Below are 20089 nucleotides of genomic sequence, written 5' to 3' on the forward strand. Positions count from 1 at the left end.
TACAGGGCCATAATTTTGCAAGCTGAACAGTACCGGATTGTTAAGCAGATAAAAGTTTCTGGTGGAGCCATTTGTGCAGTATCAAGCAAGAATAAAGGGAACATCTCCAGTAATTATATGGATGAAATAAAGCCCAGATGAGACTTGAAACCACAATCCCTAGCGTAGGAGGCCAGTGCCTTATCCATTAGGCCAGTGGGGCTTAGTAACATCTTTGTGTGAAACTGATTTTTTCATTAGTATAATCATTAATTGTTGCGATATAGGAAAGCCGTTTATTTGTGTTCTTTGCTTTACAAATCCCAGCATGAAATGTGATTGTACTAACCAGACCTAATAGTGTGGACCCTCATGTTATATTGCAGCAAAACAGATTGATGCAACTCTTTTACCAATAAAGAGGTAGTCTTTTGCATTCCATTTTGTTGACTAACTAAAGTAATGTTTACAGTGCATATGAACCAAAGCAGATGTGTGTACTGGTACCTTAAAAACAGTCATGTTTGTGATTTTTTTCTGCCTTCATATCAGGATGTTCAGCTAGCAGATGATAATCATTAACTGATGACATTAGAAAAAAAATTACATTTGCTCCAGGTGAGGGTTGAACTCACAACCTCAGCATTGCTCAACAGATACTGTCTTATAAGTACCACGCGCTGACCGATTGCGCCACAGGAGCACATGGTCAAACTGTATTATTTTTAGTTGAGTGATTTTAGCATCGAGTTGACTAAGTATATTAACTTGGTTTATTAATTTTAAATTAGTTACTTTTTAAATCCACTAAACTTCTGCACCCAATACTAAAGTACCTAATAAAAGTAATATTCTAATCATAAGTTAATCAATTATATTGTGCATTTGTGTTATTGCCCAGTTTTATGTATCCTTAGGTGTATATTGCAATGAATTCATGCCATTGCTGTACAGTTCAATTTTATCAAAATTGTAAAATAATTCCTGTTTATAAATAATTCCTGTTTATTTATCTTAAATAATATTTGCTATAAATATATGTAACTTCAATGTTGCATAGGGAAAATATACACTATAATACCAAAAAGTGCAGTATCTTTAAATAAAAATAAGTTAAATCTCACTTGTGCTCTATATTTAAAGGTAAACATTGTTTGTTTGGTCTGTAGCACCTAAATTGTCAGTAAAGTCAGTGTCCAAAGAAATATAAAAAGCAGAAAATTACCCTTTTGATGACATGGATGAAAGGACTTCAAGAAACCCATCAGCAATTGCCATAGACATTGTTATTTTGTAGCCACTCTGATATTAAATTGCAATTAAAACTTAATAAGTATGTTTTGGTATATATGGATTTCATGCAATACCATTAAGACAGTCACCTGCATTGAAAAAAAGCATAACTTCTAGAATGAGAATGAGCATCAAAGGAACATGCATCCTAGATGAGACTTGAAGCCACTGTCCCAGGTGATAGCAAATTTATCCGGAAACTAATCCACAATGTCATCAGGATAAATGTCTGCTTTTAGATACAGGGCCATAATTTTGCAAGCTGAACAGTACCGGATTGTTAAGCAGATAAAAGTTTCTGGTGGAGCCATTTGTGCAGTATCAAGCAAGAATAAAGGGAACATCTCCAGTAATTATATGGATGAAATAAAGCCCAGATGAGACTTGAAACCACAATCCCTAGCTTAGGAGGCCAGTGCCTTATCCATTAGGCCAGTGGGGCTTAGTAACATCTTTGTGTGAAACTGATTTTTTCATTAGTATAATCATTAATTGTTGCGATATAGGAAAGCCGTTTATTTGGGTTCTTTGCTTTACAAATCCCAGCATGAAATGTGATTGTACTAACCAGACCTAATAGTGTGGACCCTCATGTTACATTGCAGCAAAACAGATTGATGCAACTCTTTTTCCAATAAAGAGGTAGTCTTTTGCATTCCATTTTGTTGACTAACTAAAGTAATGTTTACAGTGCATATGAACCAAAGCAGATGTGTGTACTGGTACCTTAAAAACAGTCATGTTTGTGATTTTTTTCTGCCTTCATATCAGGATGTTCAGGTAGCAGATGATAATCATTAACTGATGACATTAGAAAAAAAATTACATTTGCTCCAGGTGAGGCTTGAACTCACAACCTCGGCATTGCTCAACAGATACTTTCTTATAAGTACTGCGCGCTGACCGATTGCACCACAGGAGCACATGGTCAAAGTGTATTATTTTTAGTTGAGTGATTTTAGCATCGAGTTGACTAAGTATATTAACTTGGTTTATTAATTTTAAATTAGTTACTTTTTAAATCCACTAAACTACTGCACCCAATACTAAAGTACCTAATAAAAGTAATATTCTAATCATAAGTTAATCAATTATATTGTGCATTTGTGTTATTGCCCAGTTTTATGTATCCTTAGGTGTATATTGCAATGAATTCATGCCATTGCTGTACAGTTCAATATTATCAAAATTGTAAAATAATTCCAGTTTATAAATAATTCCTGTTTATTTATCTTAAATAATATTTGCTATAAATATATGTAACTTCAATGTTGCATAGGGAAAATATACACTATAATACCAAAAAGTGCAGTATCTTTAAATAAAAATAAGTTAAATCTCACTTGTGCTCTATATTTAAAGGTAAACATTGTTTTTTTGGTCTGTAGCACCTAAATTGTCAGTATAGTCAGTGTCCAAAGAAATATAAAAAGCAGAAAATTACCCTTTTGATGACATGGATGAAAGGACTTCAAGAAACCCATCAGCAATTGCCATAGACATTGTTATTTTGTAGCCACTCTGATATTAAATTGCAATTAAAACTTAATAGGTATGTTTTGGTATATATGGATTTCATGCAATACCATTAAGACAGTCACCTGCATTGAAAAAAAGCATAACTTCTAGAATGAGAATGAGCATCAAAGGAACATGCATCCTAGATGAGACTTGAAGCCACTGTCCCAGGTGATAGCAAACTTATCCGGAAACTAATCCACAATGTCATCAGGATAGATGTCTGCTTTTAGATACAGGGCCATAATTTTGCAAGCTGAACAGTACCGGATTGTTAAGCAGATAAAAGTTTCTGGTGGAGCCATTTGTGCAGTATCAAGCAAGAATAAAGGGAACATCTCCAGTAATTATATGGATGAAATAAAGCCCAGATGAGACTTGAAACCACAATCCCTAGCTTAGGAGGCCAGTGCCTTATCCATTAGGCCAGTGGGGCTTTGTAACATCATTGAGTGAAACTGATTTTTTCATTAGTATAATCATTAATTGTTGCAATATAGGAAAGCCGTTTATTTGTGTTCTTTGCTTTACAAATCCCAGCATGAAATGTGATTGTACTAACCAGACCTAATAGTGTGGACCCTCATGTTACATTGCAGCAAAACAGATTGATGCAAGTCTTTTACCAATAAAGAGCTAGTCTTTTGCATTCCATTTTGTTGACTAACTAAAGTAATTATTACAGTGCATATGAACCAAAGCAGATGTGTGTACTGGTACCTTAAAAACAGTCATGTTTGTGATTTTTTTCTGCCTTCATATCAGGATGTTCAGGTAGCAGATGATAATCATTAACTGATGACATTAGAAAAAAAATTACATTTGCTCCAGGTAAGGCTTGAAGTCACAACCTCGGCATTGCTCAACAGATACTGTCTTATAAGTACCGCACGCTAACCGATTGCGCCACAGGAGCACATGGTCAAACTGTATTATTTTTAGTTGAGTGATTTTAGCATCGAGTTGACTAAGTATATTAACTTGGTTTATTAATTTTAAATTAGTTACTTTTTAAATCCACTAAACTACTGCACCCAATACTAAAGTACCTAATAAAAGTAATATTCTAATCATAAGTTAATCAATTATATTGTGCATTTGTGTTATTGCCCAGTTTTATGTATCCTTAGGTGTATATTGCAATGAATTCATGCCATTGCTGTACAGTTCAATATTATCAAAATTGTAAAATAATTCCTGTTTATAAATAATTCCTGTTTATTTATCTTAAATAATATTTGCTATAAATATATGTAACTTCAATGTTGCATAGGGAAAATATACACTATAATACCAAAAAGTGCAGTATCTTTAAATAAAAATAAGTTAAATCTCACTTGTGCTCTATATTTAAAGGTAAACATTGTTTTTTTGGTCTGTAGCACCTAAATTGTCAGTATAGTCAGTGTCCAAAGAAATATAAAAAGCAGAAAATTACCCTTTTGATGACATGGATGAAAGGACTTCAAGAAACCCATCAGCAATTGCCATAGACATTGTTATTTTGTAGCCACTCTGATATTAAATTGCAATTAAAACTTAATAGGTATGTTTTGGTATATACGGATTTCATGCAATACCATTAAGACAGTCACCTACATTGAAAAAAAGCATAACTTCTAGAATGAGAATGAGCATCAAAGGAACATGCATCCTAGATGAGACTTGCCACTGTCCCAGGTGATAGCAAACTTATCCGGAAACTAATCCACAATGTCATCAGGATAAATGTCTGCTTTTAGATACAGGGCCATAATTTTGCAAGCTGAACAGTACCGGATTGTTAAGCAGATAAAAGTTTCTGGTGGAGCCATTTGTGCAGTATCAAGCAAGAATAAAGGGAACATCTCCAGTAATTATATGGATGAAATAAAGCCCAGATGAGACTTGAAACCACAACCCCTAGCTTAGGAGGCCAGTGCCTTATCCATTAGGCCAGTGGGGCTTAGTAACATCTTTGTGTGAAACTGATTTTTTCATTAGTATAATCATTAATTGTTGCAATATAGGAAAGCCGTTTATTTGTGTTCTTTGCTTTACAAATCCCAGCATGAAATGTGATTGTACTAACCAGACCTAATAGTGTGGACCCTCATGTTACATTGCAGCAAAACAGATTGATGCAAGTCTTTTACCAATAAAGAGCTAGTCTTTTGCATTCCATTTTGTTGACTAACTAAAGTAATTATTACAGTGCATATGAACCAAAGCAGATGTGTGTACTGGTACCTTAAAAACAGTCATGTTTGTGATTTTTTTCTGCCTTCATATCAGGATGTTCAGGTAGCAGATGATAATCATTAACTGATGACATTAGAAAAAAAATTACATTTGCTCCAGGTGAGGCTTGAACTCACAACCTCGGCATTGCTCAACAGATACTGTCTTATAAGTACTGCGCGCTGACCGATTGCACCACAGGAGCACATGGTCAAAGTGTATTATTTTTAGTTGAGTGATTTTAGCATCGAGTTGACTAAGTATATTAACTTGGTTTATTAATTTTAAATTAGTTACTTTTTAAATCCACTAAACTACTGCACCCAATACTAAAGTACCTAATAAAAGTAATATTCTAATCATAAGTTAATCAATTATATTGTGCATTTGTGTTATTGCCCAGTTTTATGTATCCTTAGGTGTATATTGCAATGAATTCATGCCATTGCTGTACAGTTCAATATTATCAAAATTGTAAAATAATTCCAGTTTATAAATAATTCCTGTTTATTTATCTTAAATAATATTTGCTATAAATATATGTAACTTCAATGTTGCATAGGGAAAATATACACTATAATACCAAAAAGTGCAGTATCTTTAAATAAAAATAAGTTAAATCTCACTTGTGCTCTATATTTAAAGGTAAACATTGTTTTTTTGGTCTGTAGCACCTAAATTGTCAGTAAAGTCAGTGTCCAAAGAAATATAAAAAGCAGAAAATTACCCTTTTGATGACATGGATGAAAGGACTTCAAGAAACCCATCAGCAATTGCCATAGACATTGTTATTTTGTAGCCACTCTGATATTAAATTGCAATTAAAACTTAATAGGTATGTTTTGGTATATATGGATTTCATGTAATACCATTAAGACAGTCACCTGCATTGAAAAAAAGCATAACTTCTTGAATGAGAATGAGCATCAAAGGAACATGTATCCTAGATGTGACTTGAAGCCACTGTCCCAGGTGATAGCAAACTTATCCGGAAACTAATCCACAATGTCATCAGGATAAATGTCTGCTTTTAGATACAGGGCCATAATTTTGCAAGCTGAACAGTACCGGATTGTTAAGCAGATAAAAGTTTCTGGTGGAGGCATTTGTGCAGTATCAAGCAAGAATAAAGGGAACATCTCCAGTAATTATATGGATGAAATAAAGCCCAGATGAGACTTGAAACCACAATCCCTAGCTTAGGAGGCCAGTGCCTTATCCATTAGGCCAGTGGGGCTTAGTAACATCTTTGTGTGAAACTGATTTTTTCATTAGTATAATCATTAATTGTTGCGATATAGGAAAGCCGTTTATTTGTGTTCTTTGCTTTACAAATCCCAGCATGAAATGTGATTGTACTAACCAGACCTAATAGTGTGGACCCTCATGTTACATTGCAGCAAAACAGATTGATGCAACTCTTTTACCAATAAAGAGGTAGTCTTTTGCATTCCATTTTGTTGACTAACTAAAGTAATGTTTACAGTGCATATGAACCAAAGCAGATGTGTGTACTGGTACCTTAAAAACAGTCATGTTTGTGATTTTTTTCTGCCTTCATATCAGGATGTTCAGCTAGCAGATGATAATCATTAACTGATGACATTAGAAAAAAAATTACATTTGCTCCAGGTGAGGCTTGAACTCACAACCTCGGCATTGCTCAACAGATACTGTCTTATAAGTACCGCGCGCTAACCGATTGCGCCACAGGAGCACATGGTCAAAGTGATTTATTTTTAGTTGAGTGATTTTAGCATCGAGTTGACTAAGTATATTAACTTGGTTTATTAATTTTAAATTAGTTACTTTTTAAATCAACTAAACTACTGCACCCAATACTAAAGTACCTAATAAAAGTAATATTCTAATCATAAGTTAATCAATTATATTGTGCATTTGTGTTATTGCCCAGTTTTATGTATCCTTAGGTGTATATTGCAATGAATTCATGCCATTGCTGTACAGTTCAATTTTATCAAAATTGTAAAATAATTCCTGTTTATAAATAATTCCTGTTTATTTATCTTAAATAATATTTGCTATAAATATATGTAACTTCAATGTTGCATAGGGAAAATATACACTATAATACCAAAAAGTGCAGTATCTTTAAATAAAAATAAGTTAAATCTCACTTGTGCTCTATATTTAAAGGTAAACATTGTTTGTTTGGTCTGTAGCACCTAAATTGTCAGTAAAGTCAGTGTCCAAAGAAATATAAAAAGCAGAAAATTACCCTTTTGATGACATGGATGAAAGGACTTCAAGAAACCCATCAGCAATTGCCATAGACATTGTTATTTTGTAGCCACTCTGATATTAAATTGCAATTAAAACTTAATAGGTATGTTTTGGTATATATGGATTTCATGCAATACCATTAAGACAGTCACCTGCATTGAAAAAAAGCATAACTTCTAGAATGAGAATGAGCATCAAAGGAACATGCATCCTAGATGAGACTTGAAGCCACTGTCCCAGGTGATAGCAAATTTATCCGGAAACTAATCCACAATGTCATCAGGATAAATGTCTGCTTTTAGATACAGGGCCATAATTTTGCAAGCTGAACAGTACCGGATTGTTAAGCAGATAAAAGTTTCTGGTGGAGCCATTTGTGCAGTATCAAGCAAGAATAAAGGGAACATCTCCAGTAATTATATGGATGAAATAAAGCCCAGATGAGACTTGAAACCACAATCCCTAGCTTAGGAGGCCAGTGCCTTATCCATTAGGCCAGTGGGGCTTAGTAACATCTTTGTGTGAAACTGATTTTTTCATTAGTATAATCATTAATTGTTGCGATATAGGAAAGCCGTTTATTTGGGTTCTTTGCTTTACAAATCCCAGCATGAAATGTGATTGTACTAACCAGACCTAATAGTGTGGACCCTCATGTTACATTGCAGCAAAACAGATTGATGCAACTCTTTTTCCAATAAAGAGGTAGTCTTTTGCATTCCATTTTGTTGACTAACTAAAGTAATGTTTACAGTGCATATGAACCAAAGCAGATGTGTGTACTGGTACCTTAAAAACAGTCATGTTTGTGATTTTTTTCTGCCTTCATATCAGGATGTTCAGGTAGCAGATGATAATCATTAACTGATGACATTAGAAAAAAAATTACATTTGCTCCAGGTGAGGCTTGAACTCACAACCTCGGCATTGCTCAACAGATACTTTCTTATAAGTACTGCGCGCTGACCGATTGCACCACAGGAGCACATGGTCAAAGTGTATTATTTTTAGTTGAGTGATTTTAGCATCGAGTTGACTAAGTATATTAACTTGGTTTATTAATTTTAAATTAGTTACTTTTTAAATCCACTAAACTACTGCACCCAATACTAAAGTACCTAATAAAAGTAATATTCTAATCATAAGTTAATCAATTATATTGTGCATTTGTGTTATTGCCCAGTTTTATGTATCCTTAGGTGTATATTGCAATGAATTCATGCCATTGCTGTACAGTTCAATATTATCAAAATTGTAAAATAATTCCAGTTTATAAATAATTCCTGTTTATTTATCTTAAATAATATTTGCTATAAATATATGTAACTTCAATGTTGCATAGGGAAAATATACACTATAATACCAAAAAGTGCAGTATCTTTAAATAAAAATAAGTAAAATCTCACTTGTGCTCTATATTTAAAGGTAAACATTGTTTTTTTGGTCTGTAGCACCTAAATTGTCAGTATAGTCAGTGTCCAAAGAAATATAAAAAGCAGAAAATTACCCTTTTGATGACATGGATGAAAGGACTTCAAGAAACCCATCAGCAATTGCCATAGACATTGTTATTTTGTAGCCACTCTGATATTAAATTGCAATTAAAACTTAATAGGTATGTTTTGGTATATATGGATTTCATGCAATACCATTAAGACAGTCACCTGCATTGAAAAAAAGCATAACTTCTAGAATGAGAATGAGCATCAAAGGAACATGCATCCTAGATGAGACTTGAAGCCACTGTCCCAGGTGATAGCAAACTTATCCGGAAACTAATCCACAATGTCATCAGGATAGATGTCTGCTTTTAGATACAGGGCCATAATTTTGCAAGCTGAACAGTACCGGATTGTTAAGCAGATAAAAGTTTCTGGTGGAGCCATTTGTGCAGTATCAAGCAAGAATAAAGGGAACATCTCCAGTAATTATATGGATGAAATAAAGCCCAGATGAGACTTGAAACCACAATCCCTAGCTTAGGAGGCCAGTGCCTTATCCATTAGGCCAGTGGGGCTTTGTAACATCATTGAGTGAAACTGATTTTTTCATTAGTATAATCATTAATTGTTGCAATATAGGAAAGCCGTTTATTTGTGTTCTTTGCTTTACAAATCCAAGCATGAAATGTGATTGTACTAACCAGACCTAATAGTGTGGACCCTCATGTTACATTGCAGCAAAACAGATTGATGCAAGTCTTTTACCAATAAAGAGCTAGTCTTTTGCATTCCATTTTGTTGACTAACTAAAGTAATTATTACAGTGCATATGAACCAAAGCAGATGTGTGTACTGGTACCTTAAAAACAGTCATGTTTGTGATTTTTTTCTGCCTTCATATCAGGATGTTCAGGTAGCAGATGATAATCATTAACTGATGACATTAGAAAAAAAATTACATTTGCTCCAGGTAAGGCTTGAAGTCACAACCTCGGCATTGCTCAACAGATACTGTCTTATAAGTACCGCGCGCTAACCGATTGCGCCACAGGAGCACATGGTCAAACTGTATTATTTTTAGTTGAGTGATTTTAGCATCGAGTTGACTAAGTATATTAACTTGGTTTATTAATTTTAAATTAGTTACTTTTTAAATCCACTAAACTACTGCACCCAATACTAAAGTACCTAATAAAAGTAATATTCTAATCATAAGTTAATCAATTATATTGTGCATTTGTGTTATTGCCCAGTTTTATGTATCCTTAGGTGTATATTGCAATGAATTCATGCCATTGCTGTACAGTTCAATATTATCAAAATTGTAAAATAATTCCTGTTTATAAATAATTCCTGTTTATTTATCTTAAATAATATTTGCTATAAATATATGTAACTTCAATGTTGCATAGGGAAAATATACACTATAATACCAAAAAGTGCAGTATCTTTAAATAAAAATAAGTTAAATCTCACTTGTGCTCTATATTTAAAGGTAAACATTGTTTTTTTGGTCTGTAGCACCTAAATTGTCAGTATAGTCAGTGTCCAAAGAAATATAAAAAGCAGAAAATTACCCTTTTGATGACATGGATGAAAGGACTTCAAGAAACCCATCAGCAATTGCCATAGACATTGTTATTTTGTAGCCACTCTGATATTAAATTGCAATTAAAACTTAATAGGTATGTTTTGTTATATACGGATTTCATGCAATACCATTAAGACAGTCACCTACATTGAAAAAAAGCATAACTTCTAGAATGAGAATGAGCATCAAAGGAACATGCATCCTAGATGAGACTTGCCACTGTCCCAGGTGATAGCAAACTTATCCGGAAACTAATCCACAATGTCATCAGGATAAATGTCTGCTTTTAGATACAGGGCCATAATTTTGCAAGCTGAACAGTACTGGATTGTTAAGCAGATAAAAGTTTCTGGTGGAGCCATTTGTGCAGTATCAAGCAAGAATAAAGGGAACATCTCCAGTAATTATATGGATGAAATAAAGCCCAGATGAGACTTGAAACCACAACCCCTAGCTTAGGAGGCCAGTGCCTTATCCATTAGGCCAGTGGGGCTTAGTAACATCTTTGTGTGAAACTGATTTTTTCATTAGTATAATCATTAATTGTTGCAATATAGGAAAGCCGTTTATTTGTGTTCTTTGCTTTACAAATCCCAGCATGAAATGTGATTGTACTAACCAGACCTAATAGTGTGGACCCTCATGTTACATTGCAGCAAAACAGATTGATGCAAGTCTTTTACCAATAAAGAGCTAGTCTTTTGCATTCCATTTTGTTGACTAACTAAAGTAATTATTACAGTGCATATGAACCAAAGCAGATGTGTGTACTGGTACCTTAAAAACAGTCATGTTTGTGATTTTTTTCTGCCTTCATATCAGGATGTTCAGGTAGCAGATGATAATCATTAACTGATGACATTAGAAAAAAAATTACATTTGCTCCAGGTGAGGCTTGAACTCACAACCTCGGCATTGCTCAACAGATACTGTCTTATAAGTACTGCGCGCTGACCGATTGCACCACAGGAGCACATGGTCAAAGTGTATTATTTTTAGTTGAGTGATTTTAGCATCGAGTTGACTAAGTATATTAACTTGGTTTATTAATTTTAAATTAGTTACTTTTTAAATCCACTAAACTACTGCACCCAATACTAAAGTACCTAATAAAAGTAATATTCTAATCATAAGTTAATCAATTATATTGTGCATTTGTGTTATTGCCCAGTTTTATGTATCCTTAGGTGTATATTGCAATGAATTCATGCCATTGCTGTACAGTTCAATATTATCAAAATTGTAAAATAATTCCAGTTTATAAATAATTCCTGTTTATTTATCTTAAATAATATTTGCTATAAATATATGTAACTTCAATGTTGCATAGGGAAAATATACACTATAATACCAAAAAGTGCAGTATCTTTAAATAAAAATAAGTTAAATCTCACTTGTGCTCTATATTTAAAGGTAAACATTGTTTTTTTGGTCTGTAGCACCTAAATTGTCAGTAAAGTCAGTGTCCAAAGAAATATAAAAAGCAGAAAATTACCCTTTTGATGACATGGATGAAAGGACTTCAAGAAACCCATCAGCAATTGCCATAGACATTGTTATTTTGTAGCCACTCTGATATTAAATTGCAATTAAAACTTAATAGGTATGTTTTGGTATATATGGATTTCATGCAATACCATTAAGACAGTCACCTGCATTGAAAAAAAGCATAACTTCTTGAATGAGAATGAGCATCAAAGGAACATGTATCCTAGATGTGACTTGAAGCCACTGTCCCAGGTGATAGCAAACTTATCCGGAAACTAATCCACAATGTCATCAGGATAAATGTCTGCTTTTAGATACAGGGCCATAATTTTGCAAGCTGAACAGTACCGGATTGTTAAGCAGATAAAAGTTTCTGGTGGAGCCATTTGTGCAGTATCAAGCAAGAATAAAGGGAACATCTCCAGTAATTATATGGATGAAATAAAGCCCAGATGAGACTTGAAACCACAATCCCTAGCTTAGGAGGCCAGTGCCTTATCCATTAGGCCAGTGGGGCTTAGTAACATCTTTGTGTGAAACTGATTTTTTCATTAGTATAATCATTAATTGTTGCGATATAGGAAAGCCGTTTATTTGTGTTCTTTGCTTTACAAATCCCAGCATGAAATGTGATTGTACTAACCAGACCTAATAGTGTGGACCCTCATGTTACATTGCAGCAAAACAGATTGATGCAACTCTTTTACCAATAAAGAGGTAGTCTTTTGCATTCCATTTTGTTGACTAACTAAAGTAATGTTTACAGTGCATATGAACCAAAGCAGATGTGTGTACTGGTACCTTAAAAACAGTCATGTTTGTGATTTTTTTTCTGCCTTCATATCAGGATGTTCAGCTAGCAGATGATAATCATTAACTGATGACATTAGAAAAAAAATTACATTTGCTCCAGGTGAGGCTTGAACTCACAACCTCGGCATTGCTCAACAGATACTGTCTTATAAGTACCGCGCGCTAACCGATTGCGCCACAGGAGCACATGGTCAAAGTGATTTATTTTTAGTTGAGTGATTTTAGCATCGAGTTGACTAAGTATATTAACTTGGTTTATTAATTTTAAATTAGTTACTTTTTAAATCAACTAAACTACTGCACCCAATACTAAAGTACCTAATAAAAGTAATATTCTAATCATAAGTTAATCAATTATATTGTGCATTTGTGTTATTGCCCAGTTTTATGTATCCTTAGGTGTATATTGCAATGAATTCATGCCATTGCTGTACAGTTCAATTTTATCAAAATTGTAAAATAATTCCTGTTTATAAATAATTCCTGTTTATTTATCTTAAATAATATTTGCTATAAATATATGTAACTTCAATGTTGCATAGGGAATATATACACTATAATACCAAAAAGTGCAGTATCTTTAAATAAAAATAAGTTAAATCTCACTTGTGCTCTATATTTAAAGGTAAACATTGTTTTTTTGGTCTGTAGCACCTAAATTGTCAGTAAAGTCAGTGTCCAAAGAAATATAAAAAGCAGAAAATTACCCTTTTGATGACATGGATGAAAGGACTTCAAGAAACCCATCAGCAATTGCCATAGACATTGTTATTTTGTAGCCACTCTGATATTAAATTGCAATTAAAACTTAATAGGTATGTTTTGGTATATATGGATTTCATGCAATACCATTAAGACAGTCACCTGCATTGAAAAAAAGCATAACTTCTAGAATGAGAATGAGCATCAAAGGAACATGCATCCTAGATGAGACTTGAAGCCACTGTCCCAGGTGATAGCAAACTTATCCGGAAACTAATCCACAATGTCATCAGGATAAATGTCTGCTTTTAGATTCAGGGCCATAATTTTGCAACCTGAACAGTACCGGATTGTTAAGCAGATAAAAGTTTCTGGTGGAGCCATTTGTGCAGTATCAAGCAAGAATAAAGGGAACATCTCCAGTAATTATATGGATGAAATAAAGCCCAGATGAGACTTGAAACCACAATCCCTAGCTTAGGAGGCCAGTGCCTTATCCATTAGGCCAGTGGGGCTTAGTAACATCTTTGTGTGAAACTGATTTTTTCATTAGTATAATCATTAATTGTTGCGATATAGGAAAGCCGTTTATTTGGGTTCTTTGCTTTACAAATCCCAGCATGAAATGTGATTGTACTAACCAGACCTAATAGTGTGGAACCTCATGTTACATTGCAGCAAAACAGATTGATGCAACTCTTTTACCAATAAGGAGGTAGTCTTTTGCATTCCATTTTGTTGACTAACTAAAGTAATGTTTACAGTGCATATGAACCAAAGCAGATGTGTGTACTGGTACCATAAAAACAGTCATGTTTGTGATTTTTTTCTGCCTTCATATCAGGATGATCAGGTAGCAGATGATAATCATTAACTGATGACATTAGAAAAAAAATTACATTTGCTCCAGGAGAGGCTTGAACTCACAACCTCAGCATTGCTCAACAGATACTGTCTTATAAGTACCTCGCGCTGACCGATTGCACCACAGGAGCACATGGTCAAAGTGTATTATTTTTAGTTGAGTGATTTTAGCATCGAGTTGACTAAGTATATTAACTTGGTTTATTAATTTTAAATTAGTTACTTTGTAAATCCACTAAACTACTGCACCCAATACTAAAGTACCTAATAAAAGTAATATTCTAATCATAAGTTAATCAATTATATTGTGCATTTGTGTTATTGCCCAGTTTTATGTATCCTTAGGTGTATATTGCAATGAATTCATGCCATTGCTGTACAGTTCAATATTATCAAAATTGTAAAATAATTCCTGTTTATAAATAATTTCTGTTTATTTATCTTAAATAATATTTGCTATAAATATATGTAACTTCAATGTTGCATAGGGAAAATATACACTATAATACCAAAAAGTGCAGTATCTTTAAATAAAAATAAGTTAAATCTCACTTGTGCTCTATATTTAAAGGTAAACATTGTTTTTTTGGTCTGTAGCACCTAAATTGTCAGTAAAGTCAGTGTCCAAAGAAATATAAAAAGCAGAAAATTACCCTTTTGATGACATGGATGAAAGGACTTCAAGAAACCCATCAGCAATTGCCATAGACATTGTTATTTTGTAGCCACTCTGATATTAAATTGCAATTAAAACTTAATAGGTATGTTTTGGTATATATGGATTTCATGCAATACCATTAAGACAGTCACCTGCATTGAAAAAAAGCATAACTTCTAGAATGAGAATGAGCATCAAAGGAACATGCATCCTAGATGAGACTTGAAGCCACTGTCCCAGGTGATAGAAAACTTATCCAGAAACTAATCCACAATGTCATCAGGATAAATGTCTGCTTTTAGATACAGGGCAATAATTTTGCAAGCTGAACAGTACCGGATTGTTAAGCAGATAAAAGTTTCTGGTGGAGCCATTTGTGCAGTATCAAGCAAGAATAAAGGGAACATCTCCAGTAATTATATGGATGAAATAAAGCCCAGATGAGACTTGAAACCACAATGCCTAGCTTAGGAGGCCAGTGCCTTATCCATTAGGCCAGTGGGGCTTAGTAACATCTTTTTGTGAAACTGATTTTTTCATTAGTATAATCATTAATTGTTGCGATATAGGAAAGCCGTTTATTTGTGTTCTTTGCTTTACAAATCCCAGCATGAAATGTGATTGTACTAACCAGACCTAATAGTGTGGACCCTCATGTTATATTGCAGCAAAACAGATTGATGCAACTCTTTTACCAATAAAGAGGTAGTCTTTTGCATTCCATTTTGTTGACTAACTAAAGTAATGTTTACAGTGCATATGAACCAAAGCAGATGTGTGTACTGGTACCTTAAAAACAGTCATGTTTGTGATTTTTTTCTGCCTTCATATCAGGATGTTCAGCTAGCAGATGATAATCATTAACTGATGACATTAGAAAAAAAATTACATTTGCTACAGGTGAGGGTTGAACTCACAACCTCAGCATTGCTCAACAGATACTGTCTTATAAGTACCACGCGCTGACCGATTGCGCCACAGGAGCACATGGTCAAACTGTATTATTTTTAGTTGAGTGATTTTAGCATCGAGTTGACTAAGTATATTAACTTGGTTTATTAATTTTAAATTAGTTACTTTGTAAATCCACTAAACTACTGCACCCAATACTAAAGTACCTAATAAAAGTAATATTCTAATCATAAGTTAATCAATTATATTGTGCATTTGTGTTATTGCCCAGTTTTATGTATCCTTAGGTGTATATTGCAATGAATTCATGCCATTGCTGTACAGTTCAATTTTATCAAAATTGTAAAATAATTCCTGTTTATAAATAATTCCTGTTTATTTATCTTAAATAATATTTGCTATAAATATATGTAACTTCAATGTTGCATAGGGAAAATATACACTATAATACCAAAAAGTGCAGTATCTTTAAATAAAAATAAGTTAAATCTCACTTGTGCTCTATATTTAAAGGTAAACATTGTTTTTTTGGTCTGTAGCACCTAAATTGTCAGTAAAGTCAGTGTCCAAAGAAATATAAAAAGCAGAAAATTACCCTTTTGATGACATGGATGAAAGGACTTCAAGAAACCCATCAGCAATTGCCATAGACATTGTTATTTTGTAGCCACTCTGATATTAAATTGCAATTAAAACTTAATAGGTATGTTTTGGTATATATGGATTTCATGCAATACCATTAAGACAGTCACCTGCATTGAAAAAAAGCATAACTTCTAGAATGAGAATGAGCATCAAAGGAACATGCATCCTAGATGAGACTTGAAGCCACTGTCCCAGGTGATAGCAAACTTATCCGGAAACTAATCCACAATGTCATCAGGATAAATGTCTGCTTTTAGATACAGGGCCATAATTTTGCAAGCTGAACTGAACCGGATTGTTAAGCAGATAAAAGTTTCTGGTGGAGCCATTTGTGCAGTATCAAGGGAACATCTCCAGTAATTATATGGATGAAATAAAACCCAGATGAGACTTGAAACCACAATCCCTAACTTAGTAGGCCAGTGCCTTATCCATTAGGCCAGTGGGGCTTAGTAACATCTTTGTGTGAAACTGATTTTTTCATTAGTATAATCATTAATTGTTGCGATATAGGAAAGCCGTTTATTTGTGTTCTTTGCTTTACAAATCCCAGCATGAAATGTGATTGTACTAACCAGACCTAATAGTGTGGACCCTCATGTTACATTGCAGCAAAACAGATTGATGCAACTCTTTTACCAATAAAGAGGTAGTCTTTTGCATTCCATTTTGTTGACTAACTAAATTAATGTTTACAGTGCATATGAACCAAAGCAGATGTGTGTACTGGTACCTTAAAAACAGTCATGTTTGTGATTTTTTTCTGCCTTCATATCAGGATGTTCAGGTAGCAGATGATAATCATTAACTGATGACATTAGAAAAAAAATTACATTTGCTCAAGGTGAGGCTTGAACTCACAACCTCGGCATTGCTCAACAGATACTGTCTTTTTAGTACCGCAAGCTGACCGATTGCGCCACAGGAGCACATGGTCAAAGTATGTTATTTTTAGCTGAGTGATTTTAGCATCGAGTTGACAAAGTATATTAACTTGGTTTATTAATTTTAAATTAGTTACTTTTTAAATCCACTAAACTACTGCACCCAATACTAAAGTACCTAATAAAAGTAATATTCTAATCATAAGTTAATGAATTATATTGTGCATTTGTGTTATTGCCCAGTTTTATGTATCCTTAGGTGTATATTGCAATGAATTCATGCCATTGCTGTACAGTTCAATTTTATCAAAATTGTAAAATAATTCCTGTTTATAAATAATTCCTGTTTATTTATCTTAAATAATATTTGCTATAAATATATGTAACTTCAATGTTGCATAGGGAAAATATACACTATAATACCAAAAAGTGCAGTATCTTTAAATAAAAATAAGTTAAATCTCACTTGTGCTCTATATTTAAAGGTAAACATTGTTTTTTTGGTCTGTAGCACCTAAATTGTCAGTAAAGTCAGTGTCCAAAGAAATATAAAAAGCAGAAAATTACCCTTTTGATGACATGGATGAAAGGACTTCAAGAAACCCATCAGCAATTGCCATAGACATTGTTATTTTGTAGCCACTCTGATATTAAATTGCAATTAAAACTTAATAGGTATGTTTTGGTATATATGGATTTCAAGCAATACCATTAAGACAGTCACCTGCATTGAAAAAAAGCATAACTTCTAGAATGAGAATGAGCATCAAAGGAACATGCATCCTAGATGAGACTTGAAGCCACTGTCCCAGGTGATAGCAAACTTATCCGGAAACTAATCCACAATGTCATCAGGATAAATGTCTGCTTTTAGATACAGGGCCATAATTTTGCAAGCTGAACAGTACCGGATTGTTAAGCAGATAAAAGTTTCAGGTGGAGCCATTTGTGCAGTATCAAGCAAGAATAAAGGGAACATCTCCAGTAATTATATGGATGAAATAAAGCCCAGATGAGACTTGAAACCACAATCCTTAGCTTAGGAGGCCAGTGCCTTATCCATTAGGCCAGTGGGGCTTAGTAACATCTTTGTGTGAAACTGATTTTTTCATTAGTATAATCATTAATTGTTGCGATATAGGAAAGCCGTTTATTTGTATTCTTTGCTTTACAAATCCCAGCATGAAATGTGATTGTACTAACCAGACCTAATAGTGTGGACCCTCATGTTACATTGCAGCAAAACAGATTGATGCAACTCTTTTACCAATAAAGAGGTAGTCTTTTGCATTCCATTTTGTTGACTAACTAAAGTAATGTTTACAGTGCATATGAACCAAAGCAGATGTGTGTACTGGTACCTTAAAAACAGTCATGTTTGTGATGTTTTTCTGCCTTCATATCAGGATGTTCAGCTAGCAGATGATAATCATTAACTGATGACATTAGAAAAAAAATTACATTTGCTCCAGGTGAGGCTTGAACTCACAACCTCGGCATTGCTCAACAGATACTGTCTTATAAGTACCGCACGCTAACCGATTGCGCCACAGGAGCACATGGTCAAAGTGTATTATTTTTAGTTGAGTGATTTTAGCATCGAGTTGACTAAGTATATTAACTTGGTTTATTAATTTTAAATTAGTTACTTTGTAAATCCACTAAACTACTGCACCCAATACTAAAGTACCTAATAAAAGTAATATTCTAATCAGAAGTTAATCAATTATATTGTGCATTTGTGTTATTGCCCAGTTTTATGTATCCTTAGGTGTATATTGCAATGAATTCATGCCATTGCTGTACAGTTCAATTTTATCAAAATTGTAAAATAATTCCTGTTTATAAATAATTCCTGTTTATTTATCTTAAATAATATTTGCTATAAATATATGTAACTTCAATGTTGCATAGGGAAAATATACACTATAATACCAAAAAGTGCAGTATCTTTAAATAAAAATAAGTTAAATCTCACTTGTGCTCTATATTTAAAGGTAAACATTGTTTTTTTGGTCTGTAGCACCTAAATTGTCAGTAAAGTCAGTGTCCAAAGAAATATAAAAAGCAGAAAATTACCCTTTTGATGACATGGATGAAAGGACTTCAAGAAACCCATCAGCAATTGCCATAGACATTGTTATTTTGTAGCCACTCTGATATTAAATTGCAATTAAAACTTAATAGGTATGTTTTGGTATATATGGATTTCATGCAATACCATTAAGACAGTCACCTGCATTGAAAAAAAGCATAACTTCTAGAATGAGAATGAGCATCAAAGGAACATGCATCCTAGATGAGACTTGAAGCCACTGTCCCAGGTGATAGCAAACTTATCCGGAAACTAATCCACAATGTCATCAGGATAAATGTCTGCTTTTAGATTCAGGGCCATAATTTTGCAACCTGAACAGTACCGGATTGTTAAGCAGATAAAAGTTTCTGGTGGAGCCATTTGTGCAGTATCAAGCAAGAATAAAGGGAACATCTCCAGTAATTATATGGATGAAATAAAGCCCAGATGAGACTTGAAACCACAATCCCTAGCTTAGGAGGCCAGTGCCTTATCCATTAGGCCAGTGGGGCTTAGTAACATCTTTGTGTGAAACTGATTTTTTCATTAGTATAATCATTAATTGTTGCGATATAGGAAAGCCGTTTATTTGGGTTCTTTGCTTTACAAATCCCAGCATGAAATGTGATTGTACTAACCAGACCTAATAGTGTGGAACCTCATGTTACATTGCAGCAAAACAGATTGATGCAACTCTTTTACCAATAAGGAGGTAGTCTTTTGCATTCCATTTTGTTGACTAACTAAAGTAATGTTTAC

General features: G+C 33.7%; 8 non-coding genes across 8 annotated transcripts; all 8 read right to left on the minus strand.

Moving 5' to 3' along the window:
* Nucleotides 1–589: 589 nt before the first annotated feature.
* TRNAI-UAU (transfer RNA isoleucine (anticodon UAU)) lies at nucleotides 590–682 on the minus strand. Its single transcript is given in 2 exon segments — nucleotides 590–625; nucleotides 645–682. It is a non-coding gene; the product is annotated as a tRNA-Ile (tRNA).
* A 1419-nt stretch (nucleotides 683–2101) lies between these two features.
* Nucleotides 2102–2194, minus strand: TRNAI-UAU (transfer RNA isoleucine (anticodon UAU)). Its single transcript is given in 2 exon segments — nucleotides 2102–2137; nucleotides 2157–2194. It is a non-coding gene; the product is annotated as a tRNA-Ile (tRNA).
* A 2928-nt stretch (nucleotides 2195–5122) lies between these two features.
* On the minus strand, nucleotides 5123–5215 carry TRNAI-UAU (transfer RNA isoleucine (anticodon UAU)). Its single transcript is given in 2 exon segments — nucleotides 5123–5158; nucleotides 5178–5215. It is a non-coding gene; the product is annotated as a tRNA-Ile (tRNA).
* Nucleotides 5216–6634: 1419 nt separating this feature from the next.
* TRNAI-UAU (transfer RNA isoleucine (anticodon UAU)) lies at nucleotides 6635–6727 on the minus strand. Its single transcript is given in 2 exon segments — nucleotides 6635–6670; nucleotides 6690–6727. It is a non-coding gene; the product is annotated as a tRNA-Ile (tRNA).
* A 1419-nt stretch (nucleotides 6728–8146) lies between these two features.
* On the minus strand, nucleotides 8147–8239 carry TRNAI-UAU (transfer RNA isoleucine (anticodon UAU)). Its single transcript is given in 2 exon segments — nucleotides 8147–8182; nucleotides 8202–8239. It is a non-coding gene; the product is annotated as a tRNA-Ile (tRNA).
* A 2928-nt stretch (nucleotides 8240–11167) lies between these two features.
* Nucleotides 11168–11260, minus strand: TRNAI-UAU (transfer RNA isoleucine (anticodon UAU)). Its single transcript is given in 2 exon segments — nucleotides 11168–11203; nucleotides 11223–11260. It is a non-coding gene; the product is annotated as a tRNA-Ile (tRNA).
* A 1420-nt stretch (nucleotides 11261–12680) lies between these two features.
* On the minus strand, nucleotides 12681–12773 carry TRNAI-UAU (transfer RNA isoleucine (anticodon UAU)). Its single transcript is given in 2 exon segments — nucleotides 12681–12716; nucleotides 12736–12773. It is a non-coding gene; the product is annotated as a tRNA-Ile (tRNA).
* Nucleotides 12774–18717: 5944 nt separating this feature from the next.
* TRNAI-UAU (transfer RNA isoleucine (anticodon UAU)) lies at nucleotides 18718–18810 on the minus strand. The gene is given in 2 exon segments: nucleotides 18718–18753; nucleotides 18773–18810. It is a non-coding gene; the product is annotated as a tRNA-Ile (tRNA).
* Nucleotides 18811–20089: the final 1279 nt, after the last annotated feature.

Source organism: Taudactylus pleione, unplaced genomic scaffold, assembly GCF_031769625.1.
Source record: "Taudactylus pleione unplaced genomic scaffold, aTauple2 ptg000473l, whole genome shotgun sequence".
Classification (NCBI taxonomy): Eukaryota; Metazoa; Chordata; class Amphibia; order Anura; family Myobatrachidae; genus Taudactylus; species Taudactylus pleione.